Source organism: Polyodon spathula, chromosome 20 (assembly GCF_017654505.1).
Source record: "Polyodon spathula isolate WHYD16114869_AA chromosome 20, ASM1765450v1, whole genome shotgun sequence".
Classification (NCBI taxonomy): Eukaryota; Metazoa; Chordata; class Actinopteri; order Acipenseriformes; family Polyodontidae; genus Polyodon; species Polyodon spathula.
The window spans coordinates 15,372,837-15,388,542 of NC_054553.1; the positions used below are offsets into that span (position 1 = coordinate 15,372,837).

General features: G+C 37.4%; 1 protein-coding gene across 1 annotated transcript in view; it reads left to right on the forward strand.

Annotated features, from left to right (window-relative positions):
- Positions 1-15,706, forward strand: part of htr2cl1 (5-hydroxytryptamine (serotonin) receptor 2C, G protein-coupled-like 1) — a 260,209-nt gene that overhangs the window by 140,339 nt on the left and 104,164 nt on the right. Inside the window, exon 2 of the mRNA XM_041220521.1 lies at positions 3,006-3,083. The gene's annotated coding sequence lies outside the window, so the exon portion shown is untranslated. The remainder of the gene's footprint in view (positions 1-3,005; positions 3,084-15,706) is intronic.

The window sequence follows — 15,706 nt, forward strand, 5'->3', positions numbered from 1 at the left end:
ATCAGAGCCACCACACTGTACCCGGTCTCTCTCGTTCGCTCAAATCATGAGAATATTCCTCATGGCAGTGTCTCATAACTATGGAGTGAAATAACTGTCAAATTACATGTAAGTAAATGTATGCATGTTAAACATGTGCAGTAAATAGCATTATATACAGGGAAATGCATCCCTCACACTGCAGCAGTACTAAAACTTTTATTTCTTAATAAGTTATTTGTATAATAAAGTGGCACTCAGTGTATTATGGATGATCTTTAGCAGTGAAGAGAAAGTGCAGCCCAGTAGTAAATAATTGTTTCTATGAGTTTTTTATTTCATTGTGAGATTTCTCAATCGTAATACCATGCCTGATGTCTCTTGTCACAATACTATACAAATATGTTCAATTTGAACATTGGGATATGATTGTGTAGCGTGGCTGTGTAATACCCCCTCCTGTTCACGACCGCAAAGGTACCAATCCAATGAAATGAATTGTTTATTTTTAATTGTATTACTATATGTAACTTACACTAGACAGAATCATGTCCATGCATGCCCCAGATACAGACACTGTCCAAAGTTACTCCACTGGTACTACTTGTAATTGTCTTTCAATACAATTTCATATGACTAACAAATAGGTGCGATTAATTGATTAATCAATTAATCAGTTAATAGATTGTTTGATTAATCAATCAATAAAGAATTTCAAGATTAAAACCCATAAACTTAATACAATTTACCAGTCACATGAAGAAAAAAATACTGTAGAAAAATCACTATAAAGAGAAGAAAAGTGTGATAAAGGTACAAAGGTTGAGCAGCATGAATTGTATTAAGGCTATTGTAGTGGCTGTCATTGAAGCGTCGTTTGTTTTTCTATTTCAACATCAGATTGCTTTATTATGATGTTATTATAATGCTGCCTGCTAAAAGCTACAGTAATGTTTATTGCCTATTTATTGCTCTAATAAATGTAATAGTCAGTTTATTTTAATTTACTGTGAACTGATTATACTGATTTAGGAAGAAACTGTCAGTGACACAGAGTACAGGTTTCGATGTCTCAATTTATTAGCAAAGACAAGCTACTGCAGCTGGGTAGCTTACTTTTCTTATTCTCACTGTGATTTTATTTCAAAGTTATTTCCACTTTTCAAACTCTAGATGTGTACAAATCATTTGTAACAACGCTAGAAGCTTGTGTGCAATGTCATGTGAACTTTAGACATGAATCCAATAAAATACATCTTTTTTTTTTATGTATTCAAAGAAACAATGTGCAGTTCTTTATAATTAAAAATCCCACCAACAAAGAGCAAATAAAAAGCTTGCACATGCTGTTATCAGGTGCAAGTTGTGTGGTGAAAAAGAGTGTATTTTTCCAGACAGTATTTCTCCCAAAAGAATCTGTGTTTATTAAAACACAAAACACAAGAGTCCACCCGTCTACCAGCAATGGTATTGGGGCATACACGGCAGGCTTGCAGACCCAAAAATAATAATTACAATAATAATAATAATAGTCAGATGGACTTTCTCTGTCATGCATGCTCCATTCTGGGGACCACAAAGAAAATGTGGTGATGTGCAGGGAAGTGCTCTTGGGTGATTGCTGGCTGCAGCGACAGCTCTGGGGTGCGCAGTCCTCCTCTGCAACACAAAAACACACACATAACAAAACAACGAAACTGTAGAATCCATCCATCTGGTTACATTTGATCAGTGCAAGGCAGCATACTGACAAAGCTGCTTCTCCTTTGTACCCACAAACTCCTCCCTGCAATCAACCCGTCGCCATGGTTTCTCCAATAGAGGGCAGTAATGGATCACACTGGAGTCTGTCCGGGTACGTGCAACTACGTGCTCCCCCTAATATGGTCACCTTCCGGTTTCCACCTACCGTCAAGGCGGTCCATCTAGAGGCAGCACACCACCATTCGTACACAGCGCCCTTTCTGATTGGGAGGGAGATTTACAACATATATCCTTCTCTCTTTATCACAATGCATATAAATACTATTAGTGAGAAATAAGGACCAGTTACCCCCTAGCTGGCATGTGAAGTTGATGTTGGACATCTCTGATGACAGATTACAGTGTTTCCATGGAAGATGTACCCGGTACACTGTGTTCAATGGAAGATGTCCCCGGTACAGTGTGTTTCATGGAAGATGTCCTTGGTACAGTGTTTCCATGGAAGATGTATCCGGTACACTGTGTTCAATGGAAGATGTCCCCGGTACAGTGTGTTTCATGGAAGATGTCCTTGGTACAGTGTTTCCAAAGAAGATATCTCTGGTACACTGTGTTCCATGGAAGATGTCCCCGGTACAGTGTGTTCCATGGAAGATGTCCTCGGTACACTGTGTTTCATTGAAGATATTCTCGTTACACTGTTTCATGGAAGATATCTCCGGTACAGTGTGTTCCATGGAAGATGTCCCCGGTACACTGTAACGCTGTATGTTGAATCTGGGAAGATGAATTTATGTTTCAGTATCAACATACGTCTCTGCATTGTCAAGAAGCAATACTGTATTATTCAAATGCTATCAATACAATATTGTGTTCCTATGAAGCTTCTCCCTGTATGGGTATTAACACAGTGGATTCATCCAATACTGTATCATTATATACATTTTTCATGCTTAACAGAACAAAATAATCTTTATTGTACATCTTAGTTGGCAGGCTCATCTAGTCTCATTTCCTTTTTTTCTGTAATCACATTTCACTGTGTTGGTTACTGTGCAGTAATAAATTATAAATCTGAACCGTACCACTTGCAGTCATGCACTTTGAGGCAGTCAGTAAACCATTATTGACCAAGAGTGTTTACACTACCACAGCAGCAGCGGGTCTATCGTAAGTCCACAATATTAATGCTTTTTTTTTTTTTTTTTTTTTATCCAGACGGCTGTGCGTGCACAGATGTGCTTTGGTTTGTATTGCAGTCACCCATGATGAACATCATACAGTGTGCCTTTACTGAGCTGTTCTTGTTTGTTGTGTTTCAGGACCATCTGTAAAAAGACAATACTTCGGCACTTACAGCAGATTGACATTCCGTATTCAGATGTAGATGAAGACATGTGGTAAGTAAACAGATGCTTACATTATCGTAATAATGAGTGATAATACAGTCAGCACTCACATATCCGACCCTATACAATTTTGACTTCAGTGATGGTTAAATAAGTGTGACGCATATCTGATTATTTTATCTGATTTGACATGTATGTAGGTGAGCACGTTGTAACCTGCCCCCCACCACCCAAACAACTGCCTGCCTGCGCACACACACACACACACACACACACACATACACATACACACACACACACACACACACACACACACACACACACACACACACACACACACACACACACACACACACACACACACGCTATGTGTGGTGTTTGTATTAGTGCTTATGAATTTATGCATGGAAAAGGGGCTAATAATAAAAGTGCTGATCACACAGGTTTGGTGTGTAAACTTTCTGATGTTCTTTATATTACATTCTGATACTGACAGCCAGGGTTAGCATTTTCTAAGCAAATAACATTTTAACATCGCAAAGACTTAACTACAAAGTAAAATAAAAATCATGTACATATCATATATAATTAAATGTTTATATTTATGGTTGTAATTAATGTTGGTAGTGGAGCTATAACTACATACTATGGACACACTATTGGATAATATGTTTTTAGAATAAGAACATAAGAAAGTTTACAAACGAGAGGAGGCCATTCGGCCCATCTTGCTTGTTTGGTTGTTAGTAGCTTATTGATCCCAGAATCTCATCAAGCAGCTTCATGAAGGATCCCAGGGTGTAATATCCTTTTTGTAGAAAGGTGACCAGAACTGAATAAAATATTCTAGATGAGGTCTTACTAATGCATTGTAAAGTTTTAACATTACTTCCCTTGATTTAAATTCAACACTTTTCACAACATATCCAAGCATTTTGTTGGCCTTTGTTATAGCTTCTCCATATTGTCTAGATGACATTTCTGAGTCAACATAAACTCCTAGGTCTTTTTCGTAGATTCCTTCTTCAAATGCAGTATGTCCCATATGACATTTATATTGCAAATTTTTATTTCCTGCGTGCAGTACCTTACACTTTTCTCTATTAAATGCCATTTGCCATGTGTCTGCCCAGTTCTGAATCTTGTCTAGATCATTTTGACTGACCTTTGCTGTTGCAACGATGTTTGCCACTTCTATTTTTGTGTCACCTCCAAATTAAAAAGTTTGCTTACTATACCAGAATCTAATTCATTAATGTAGATTAAGAATAGCAGAAGACCTAGTACTGATCCCTGTGGTACACCACTGGTTACCTCGCTCCATTTTGAGGTTTCTCCTTTAATCAGTACTTTCTGTTTTCTACATGTTAACCACTCCCTAATCCATGTGCATACATTTCCTTGAATCCCTACTGCATTCAGTTTGGGAATTAATCTTTTATGTGAGACCTTATCAAAAGCTTTCTGGAAATCTAAATAAACCATGTCATATGTTTTGCAGTTATCCATTGTCAATGTTGCATCCTCTATATATATATATATATATATATATATATATATATATATATATATATATATATATATATATATATTAAAAAAGAGACGAACATCACCTACTGTACAGCTAATGCAAAATGGCTACAGGAAAGCGAAAGCGAGTTGGTCCTACAATTGATGAAAGATAGAAATACTTCCACTTCTGGAAAAGGTAATTAGCATGGATAAAATAGCACAATACTTTCGAATTGTAATGAGCACTCTGACTGATATTAAAAGGTCTGCCTGAGAGATTTAAAAGTTTTTGGTCTGTGATAGTAGGGGTGGGATTTTTGAGATCTATTGCTCAAGATGAACATTATAATTTCCGAGTACTCGAATCATACGCCACTCTCCTCTACATACTGTACTAGTGTATATAGACCTCCCAAACATTGCCAAATACTATTCTAAATGCCAAATTAGCACACAATCAAGTAATGTATTAAGTAATTAATATAATGTTTGCCTTCTTGTGCAGTTAATTGTATATGGTCAAGTAGTACTAAATAATGTCAAGTATTCAAATTCATGTATCCATACAACTTAACATTAAATTGTAAAGAGATGCCTGGCCTGCCTGTCTGAAATGTGTCTCAAAGGTCCTTTAGTGTTGCAGTAGTTCCAACATACAAATATAAATTGTGCTAAACATAAACGGCCGTTCGATCCAAAAACTTACAGAACAATTTCAACTGATAAAACCCTTCCACCTATGGGAAGATTGGGGAATGGGGTCCATGAGTCTGTCTTAATTGCAACTCTTTCTTCTTTGAAAGTTTTGTATGAACAGCTGCAGCACAATTTTGGGATAATCTTACGTCAATTTCAAAACTGCTGCATTCACGATTCACACGCACTGTCCTCATAGGGGATAACGTGATCACGCCCTGTTCATCCCACTTTAGCAAATGTTGTTATGGATGTTTGGTTTTCATTGACATCAGGTGCTCCACCCACAATAATTCTGAATGTTTTCATTTCAAATGGTGAAGCATTGAACTTGTGTTTTTGTGGCAAAAAAAGTTGCTCAAAACACTTCCAAACGTGGCTTCCTTTGTATAGATATGCCATTTTAAATATAGAACAAACTGAACAAAAATGCTTGTCATTAATGTTATTACCCCACTGAGGAATTGATGCCATATCCCTACTACAGGCATGAACACACACAGTGCACCAATGAAGCACCAGACTGACCGAGAATAAAACCCACCCCAGTAAGAAAAGCTACTGGAGGCAATTGCAAAACCCTTTCCATTTTATAATATTCACCCTTACTGTGTGATACGCGACGGACTGCATAAATGAATGCATAAAAAAAAAGTGTTTGGTGACATTTGTCACGTGACCGGTTAGTCATCTAGCATATTATTAAACATTTAACCACTTATTTAGAGTTTATATATTTAAATGTTTAAAATTCCCATCCCTAATTTGTGTACAGCAATACTTCATATAGTTCATTCAAAATGATATTCTTTCATTAAACCAGTATACCACATTTTTTGTATTGCTTGGAAATAAGTAAACGCATTAAAAAAAAATGATGAATGTGTTGTATTTGAAAACTGCGTATATGTATTTAAAAATTGACAACCCTTAATGAAATGTAGGCTAATTCACGTTATAATATTTAAAATAATTGTTCTTAGAAATAGATTTAGCTTTAAAAAGAGCTGTGGTTTGTCCATTCTTGAAAATGTGAAATGCCCCTTGATTGAGTTTAAAAGAAAGGCATGGATGGATAATGTTCTACTTCAGACTGCAGTACATTTAGAGAAGTTCTGGTTATCTGTAATCTGTAAGGTGAACCTATTTTCAAAGTTTCCTTTATCGCATTGATATTAAATTTTATTGTACCCATTACAGTAAATAATAGAGCTACATATCAAACAGTAATGTTTTTTGTCAAGTAAACATCCAGGCTAGTATTAGGGTGCGAGTGACATTCTCCCTGTGTGTGAGCTGGGTTAGGGTTAGGGTGTGTGTGTGACATTCTCCCTGTGTGTGTGCTAGGTTAGGGTTAAGGTGTGTGTGCTGGATTCACCACTGTGTAGTAAAGTTCAACTGTTTCCATTGTACCAGTATTGATTTATAGTGCAGCTCCAGTACTTCGTGTTGCCACTGCACACCTACTACCAGCTTCATAAACTTTGGAGCTGATCTAAATTATTAAAGGTTTCTAAAAAAGAAAACCTGTATTTAATATTTTTAACTGCATCTTTCTTTGTGTGTAGGGTTTGAAACATATACGTGGATATTAGAAAGACTGGCAACAAAATAAGTGCATATTCAAATTGAAAACACGTTGGACTAAATTACTTACAGAAAATATGAAGCATGAGGTGTTGTGGGAAAAATGTGTACTTATAATTGTATGTACTTTACGATATGACATTTCAAATCAAACTATGGGAATGAGATGCTGTGATATTAAGTGTGTCTTTCTCCAACCTTCCTCCCACCAAAACATTCTTGATTGATCTGCTTCAACGGACTAGATATTGGTAACAGGGTCGTAAAGATTTAAATTAGGGAATGGTTTAGATTACCTGCTGTGCTGAGCTTTACCAAATTGTATAAACAAACAAAACTATTCTTATCTTTTAATTAAGAGCGCCTGTCTGTAAGACAGTATACAACTTTCTTTCTATAAAGAGTTAAGTGCGACACCTGGTGGATATAAGGTGCCATGACTCTCCCTTGAAACTACTAAACTATGATTTCAAATGTAGTTTGACAAATGAGTCACACTTTAACTGATTGCATTGTTTTAGAATCATTGTAATAACTAATCTTGCAGACTTTAAGAGTTGTTTAAGTATGTTTTCCCAATAAAATTGAAGTATGTATTATGTTTTTAATGAAATTTAAAGTGAAAATAATTCTTAAATTATTTCTTTAATTATACTACAACATGTTTAACATGCTTGTAACGGTAATCTAATTAGGAGAATGAAACTGTGTATCTTTCTATCATCAATATAATTATGCTTGCTACTGTTCGATTTTTATTTTTTTTACCAAATCAATGATTAATATCGATGTTTATTTTTGAAATAATTTATCATTTATGCTTTAAAAAAAAACAACTTTTTATGCTATTGAGAAATGTCTCATTTAGCGAAACCCCTTTATCATATTCAACGTGCAACAAAACCATGGTTACCAACATTCTAGTAGAAATAACGTTTGGTCACAGTGGAGCAACCTTGTATAGGTAAAGGTCTTACACAAATTTAAAAATTGTCTCAAATGAGCCATGGAAAATGCAATACAAAAGTGTATTACACAGACTACAAGTAAAAGTAATATGAACAGAACAAAACATTAGGTATTTGAACAGAACTAACTTGCACTTATTATTCAGAGTCTACGCTCCAGCCCTCTCCTGCATCAGCACAGCCGGAATCACTGAGAGCAAGACATTCGGCCCACATCGTCCTTCCACAGAAACTTCAGCACGTTGTTCAGGGTATTGTGCATAATACTCATTAAGTGTTTCCTCCTGCATCCCATTTTCAAATCAAACTAGTAGCTTTCACCTTATATTCCTATAGCAAAAGCCTACCTACACCTTAACCTGCTAATTTCAAAGTAGGCGCCGCTGACAAATGAAAGTGCACAGTTTTATAAATTATATAATTTTATAAATTATAATTTTGGTAAGAAAAAAATAGCGGGTGGTTTTACCAATGTTTATCGTTTATAAATTTATTTCAGTCGAACTCATATTTTTTGGGATTCAACATTTAACGAGCTTTACCGATTCAAATCGAAAAGTAGCAAGCCTAAATATAACTATATCAAAATGAAATTTTATTCTATACATTTTACTGTTATCTCTCCATGGAGGCGGGACGCTAAGTAGTGGTGATGACACACATTGTTTGTGTAAAAGGAAGTGTCATTTAAACTTTGTAAACCAATGAAAGGGCTGATTTCAGTCAGGGATTAGCTTCCTGTTTTACCCGGAAGAGATTGGATCACCAAAGTAAACTCCTCTTTGGGCGCTATATTTAAAGAGAAGCAAGAATGAACTTGTTCTCTTTATCTTGGATTTGGTTTCATCTCACAATGAAGTAACCACAGAGCCAAGGGCGCTGGAACTAGGGTTGCTGGGGGTGCGGCTGCACCCCCTGGCTTTGCATGGCTTGCATGATATACAGGGGTTACAGTTTGTTCAATGGCTTTCAGCACTCCGACTTTAAAAATTGTTCAGTGCCACTGCATGGAGCCGTTGCCTGAATGGGGCTCCATTCACTGCTGTAATGCTAACATTCTCTCAAGATGTTGACTCTACATCCAATTGAACTACTGCACTTCAACCGTGACTACATCTCCAGAATAAGTATTACAATTTAAGGCTAAGAGTCAAGCAAAATACTATTTTAGATAAGAAATATCTACATGCAAACAAGAAGTAAAAACATTTAAATGTAGCGTAACACTTTGCTAAGATTAAAAATACAAACAATTCTACTTTGATGAACAATTGAAACAAGATAAAAACTTTAACTGAACTGATGATATTGTCTGCATTTGAAAAGAACAACTATGAACGTTGGAACAATTTAAACATTGATTGAGTTTATCTGCAAGTTTTGAAGTAGCTCTAGATTATAACTTAATACTAAATGCAACTGATACTGCTTCTGAACTGAACTTGTAAAACATAACGTAGTCTTCATTCCAACTCAACACCGTTACTGTGCGTACGGTGCTACGAATCCTGTGAGCATGTGCATGTATCCTTATAGAAGCCTGTGTGCGCATGAAAATGTGTTTGTTTGAAAAGTCATTGAGAAACAACATATTCTATACTGTCGAGTGCTGAAACACTAATGAAAGTCATTCTACACATCGTTGTCTCTCGGCAGTTGTCACAAAATATACACAGTGAATCACAATACAGTCTGATATAGCTACACTACTTATAGGCTTATTCTAAGCTGTCTGCACAAATCAGTGACGATCGGGACTGATGCTAAACGAAAACCAGACACTGTTGCGTTTTACAACGCAACGAAGTACGGTGTGGATATATTGAATCAAATGACACGGCTGTATTATTCTGTCAAAGTTGGTTCTCGCAGGTGGCCTGTGGCTGTTTTTTATAATATTTTGGACCTGGCTTTTGTTTTTTACAAGGAGGAGTGCACTGGAAACACAATCTCCCAAAGAGACTTAATTTTGCAGCTAGCCCTGGAGCTACGACAGAAACATTTTGATAAGAGACACAAAAGCCGGCTGACAAATGCTCCTCAACCTTCAGCCAGCGCTGTGCCCACTAGCACACAGAATAAAAGACAATGCCCGGTTGCTAAATGCAATAAAAACTGAACTTTTGTTGCCTGCGCCCGTTGTGAAAGGCAGTCTGTGGCAAATGCACTGGTACAGTTGAAAAGTATGTTTTCTGCATAGATTGTACTTAGAAAGTTGTATATCTGAACAGACATGTTATGCTATATTTTTGTTGTATGCTATTTTTATAAATAGTTATTTATGATTTATATGTGCATATAGCTTTCTACACCTGTTTACATGGAAGTTTATTGCATAAAATTTTTATTACAGTTTTTCATGTTTATGTATATATGCTTTTTTTGAAAATGTAAATTAGGTCGGCATGGTGCCGTAGTAGTTAGCACTGCTGCCTCACAGCTCCAGGGTCCTGGTTCATTTCCAGCCTAGGGCTCTGTCTGTGTGGAGTTTGCATGTTCTCCACATGTCTTTGTGGGTTTTCTCCTCCCACAGTCCAAAGACATGCTGTTCAGGTTGATTGGTCATTCTAAATTACCCTCTATATGTGTGTGTGGTGGCCTGCAATGGACTGACATCCCATCCAAGGTGTAGTCCTGCCTTGCACCCGGTGTCTGCTGGGTTAAGCACCAGCTCACCATGACCGTATAAAGGACTAAGCAGTTAATGATAATGGACGGATGGATAAAAATGTACATACACTTTTTTTTGCTCTAAAAGTGTTTGATGTTGATAAATAAAAATATTAAGTTTTACCTGATTGTTTGCTTTTCATTTTAATAACGAAGCCGCTAACAGAGCGGCACATTTTGCGGGTGCAGCAGTTGTATGTAGTCCGAAATCTCAGTGGTTCTAATGTTAAGGGCCGTTCACACCTCATGTGGTGCGCACGCCGCCTCCTTGCGTTTCACTCTGCAATCGCCACGGACCACAGTTCACACCGACGCAGCAGGGGAAAGTCAGTGGGCCGTCTGTTGTTACGTCATGGCTGCATGTACAAGCAACAAACAGTGAATGCCAGCGGGAAGAGAAAACTGTTTTTATACAGAAGATACAAAGCTTAATAATATATATATATATATATATATATATATATATATATATATATATATATATATATATATATATATATATATATATATATATATATATAGTACTGTGCAAAAGTTTTAGTCAGGTGTGAAAAAATGCTGTAAAGTAAGAATGCTTTCAAAAATAGACATGTTAATAGATTATATTTATCAATTAACTAATTGCAAAGTGAGTGAACAGAAGAAAAATCTACATCAAATCCATATTTGGTGTGACCACCCTTTGCCTTCAAAATAGCATTCTTCTAGGTACACTTGCACACAGTTTTTGAAGGAACTCGGCAGGTAGGTTGGCCCAAACATCTTGGAGAACTAACCACAGTTCTTCTGTGGATTTTTGGCCGCAAGTCTTCCATGAAGGCCACTTCTGACCAGACTTCTCCGGACAGTAGATGGGTGTACCAGGGTCCCACTGTTTTCTACCAATTCAGAGCTGATGGCATTGCTGCACATCTTCTGATTGCGAAGGGAAGTAAGCATGATGTGTCTTTCATCTGCTGCAGTAAGTTTCCTTGGCTGACCACTGCGTCTATGGTCCTCAACGTTGCCCGTTTCTTTGTGCTTCTTCAAAAGAGCTTGGACAGCACATCTGGAAACCCCTGTCTGCCTTGAAATTTCTGCCTGGGAGAGACCTTGCTGATGCATTATTACTACCTTGTGTCTTGTTGATGTGCTCAGTCTTGCCATTTTTGAATGACTTTTGACAGTAAACTGTCTTCAGTAACCTCACCTTGTTAGCTGAGTTTGGCTGTTCCTCATCCAGTTTTATTCCTCCTACACAGCTGTTTCTGTTTCAGTTAATGATTGTGTTTCAACCTACATATTGAATTGATTATCATTAGCACCTGTTTGGTATAACTGTTTAATCATACACCTGACTATATGCCTACAAAATCCCTGACTTTGTGCAAGTGTACCTAGAAGAATTGATGCTGTTTTGAAGGCAAAGGGTGGTCACACCAAATAATGATTTGATGTAGATTTTTCTTCTGTTCACTCACTTTGCAATTAGTTAATTGATAAATATAATCTATTAACATGTCTATTTTTGAAAGCATTCTTACTTTACAGCATTTTTTCACATCTGCCTAAAACTTTTGCACAGTACTGTGTGTGTGTGTATATATATATATATATATATATATATATATATATATATATATATATATATATATATATATATATATATAACCTATATATTTAACACACACACCCCCACACACACCATCATAATCGCCCCACAATTAACCAAAATATCAGGCAATTGTGTTGTTTAAAATGAAATACAAACATGTTGCTTTTAAAAATTGAGATATTTTATTTATTTATTTGTGAGTTTTGTCTGGTTTGCTGGGTATAGGCAAAGAGAGTGGACAGTGTGAGTTAAAGGCATCATTATTCATTGATATTATTGATCATTATACACATGATTAAAAAATGCAACTACTGCCACCCCATCATATCGAACTTTTTATGGGGGAGGACAGGGGCGGACAGACTATAAACAAAGCAACAATCAGTGGTACTGTGCATCTAACAACACAATACCTGGAACAATGAACAGTAATCACAAAAAGATAATTGCGATCGCCCTACTGTACTGGAGAAAGAAAAAAAATGTAAGATCACTGTGGGTCAGTGACATCGCCAAGAAAAGAAAAAGGTACAGCAGATACTATCAGCTGATACAGGATCTCCAGTTTGACGAAGGTAGATTTCAAACCTAAATGTTGTATTATACAACTCTGGAAAATCAGAAATCAGAACCACAAGCTTTTCCTCCATTGTACTTTTTTTCTTCCTCATAAAGGACTCCTACTTTCCCCTGATAGGCTGCTGATAGTTTACGTCATCGAGTGGAAAATATTTTATCTCCTGCGCGCCACTCTGCGGAGCCACTTGAGTCCCGCTTCCCTCTGCCGCGCTGCTTGAGTCCCGCTTCCCTCTGCCGCGCCGCTTGAGTCCCGCTTCCCTCTGCCGCGCCGCTTGAGTCCCACTTCCCTCTGCCGCGCCGCTTGAGTCCCGCTTCCCTCTGCCGTGGCCCTTCATTGAAAACAAGTGCTTTTGCTGCATCCGGTGTGAACGGCCTTTAAACTCTCGTGATATTGAAACTGAAAAGCATATTGTTATAACTTATAAAATGGCTTGGATAAATTAAGTGCTTTGATTGGCTGAACAAGATCACAACCGGTCGGTAATAATTGGCTTACCGCACGGCTATGACATCATAGACCAACTTACTTACCTGATCTATTATTACTTTCTACGAATTAATAGTAACAATTATCTAAACAGTGTTTCTGTAGGTAAAAATGTCAACATACAAATGAAACAGCATTTAAATAACTCAACAATCCATCTTTTTTCATCTCTGTCACTAAGATTTACAGAAAAATTGGCAAATATATTGTGGTATTTATTTAGTCAGAGAACAGAACAAAGAGAACTCAGAGGCAAACACTAGCAGTAACACTATTCAAAATCTTATCTGAGAAATCACAACTCAAGTCTCACTCAGCAGGTAATATACTGTATATGCAGCAGCAGCATCTACTTGTTAAACTAAATATTGCCTTATAAAACTGACTAATGAGCATGACATTCTCACCACTACCAGCCAGTGTAGCTGGAGGAAGAGAGGGGAGGTGTCAGAGAAGTGGGGTGAGGTTAAATATAATACGGGCAGCAGCATTTTGAATTTGCTGAAGTGGTGTAAAGGCGTAGGAGGGGAGACCAAGGAGGAGGGAGTTACAATAATGAAGACAGTTGAAAATGAGAGAGTGGACCAGGAGTTTGGTAGCGGAGAAAGAGATGGAGGGGAATATTTTGCGGATGTTGAATAGGTGAAAACTGCAGGTGCGTGTTATGGCCGAGATATATTCAGTATTTGATGGGTTGATGAGGGGGTAACGGCATCCCATCCAGGATATGATAGCGTCCAGACAGGCTGATATACAGTGGCCAGGTCAGGGGTAAAAGAGGGGAATGAAAAGAAAATCTGGGTGTCATCAGCAAAGAAGTGGTGGGGGAAGTTAAATGTGGAAATGATAGCTTCTAGGGTTGAGGTGTACAGGGAAAATAATAAAGGTCTGAGCCCTGGGGGACACCAACAGTCGGGTGGTTGTGTGAAGATAAGAACATAAGAACATAAGAAAGTTTACAAACGAGAGGAGGCCATTCGGCCCATCTTACTCATTTGGTTGTTAGTAGCTTATTGATCCCAAAATCTCATCAAGCAGCTTCTTGAAGGATCCCAGGGTGTCACCTTCAACAACATTACTGGGGAGTTGATTCCAGACCCTCACAATTCTCTGTGTAAAAATGTGCCTCCTATTTTCTGTTCTGAATGCCCCTTTGTCTAATCTCCATTTGTGACCCCTGGTCCTTGTTTCTTTTTTCAGGCTGAAAAAGTCCCTTGGGTCGACACTGTCAATACCTTTCAGAATTTTGAATGCTTGAATTAGGTCGCCACATAGTCTTCTTTGTTCAAGACTGAACAGATTCAATTATTTTAGTCTGTCTGCATATGACATGCCTTTTAAGCCCGGAATAATTCTGTTCGCTCTTCTTTGCACTCTTTCTAGAGCAGCAATATCTTTTTTATAGCGAGGTGACCAGAACTCCACACAATATTCAAGATGAGGTCTTACTAGTGCATTGTACAGTTTTAACATTACTTCCCTTGATTTAAATTCAACACTTTTCACAATGTATCCGAGCATCTTGTTAGCCTTTTTTATAGCTTCCCCACATTGTCTAGATGAAGACATTTCTGAGTCAACAAAAACTCCTAGGTCTTTTTCATAGATTCCTTCTCCAATTTCAGTATCTCCCATATGATATTTATAATGTACATTTTTATTTCCTGTGTGCAGTACCTTACACTTTTCTCTATTAAATGTCATTTGCCATGTGTCTGCCCAGTTCTGAATCTTGTCTAGATCATTTTGAATGACCTTTGCTGCTGCAGCAGTGTTTGCCACTCCTCCTACTTTTGTGTCGTCTGCAAATTTAACAAGTTTGCTTACTATACCAGAATCTAAATCATTAATGTAGATTAGGAATAGCAGAGGACCTAATACTGATCCCTGTGGTACACCACTGGTTACCACACTCCATTCCGAGGTTTTTCCTCTAATCAGTACTTTCTGTTTTCTACATGTTAACCACTCCCTAATCCATGTACATGTGTTTCATTGAATCCCAACTGCGTTCAGTTTGAGAATTAATCTTTTGTGCGAGACTTTGTCAAAAGCTTTCTGGAAATCTAAATAAACCATGTCATATGCTTTGCAATTATCCATTATCGATGTTGCATCCTCAAAAAACAAGCAAGTTAGTTAGACACGCTCTCCCTTTCCTAAAACCATGTTGACTGTCTCCCAGGACCCTGTTACCATATAGGTAATTTTCCATTTTGGATCTTATTATAGTTTCCATAAGTTTGCATATAATAGAAGTCAGGCTTACTGGTCTGTATTTACCTGGTTCAGTTTTGTTTCCCTTTTTGTGGATCGGTATTACGTTTGCAATTTTTCAGTCTGTCGGTACCATCCCTGTGTCAAGAGACTGCTGCATGATCTTGGTTAGCGGTTTGTAATTTAATTCTTTCATTTCTTTGAGTACTACTGGGAGGATCTCATCCGGCCCAGGGGATTTGTTTATTTTAAGAGCTCCTAGTCCCTTTAACACTTCTGCCTGAGTTATGCTAAAGTTATTTAAAACTGGATAGGAACTGGATGACATGTGGGGCATGTCTGGTATAATATGACTGTAGCCAAG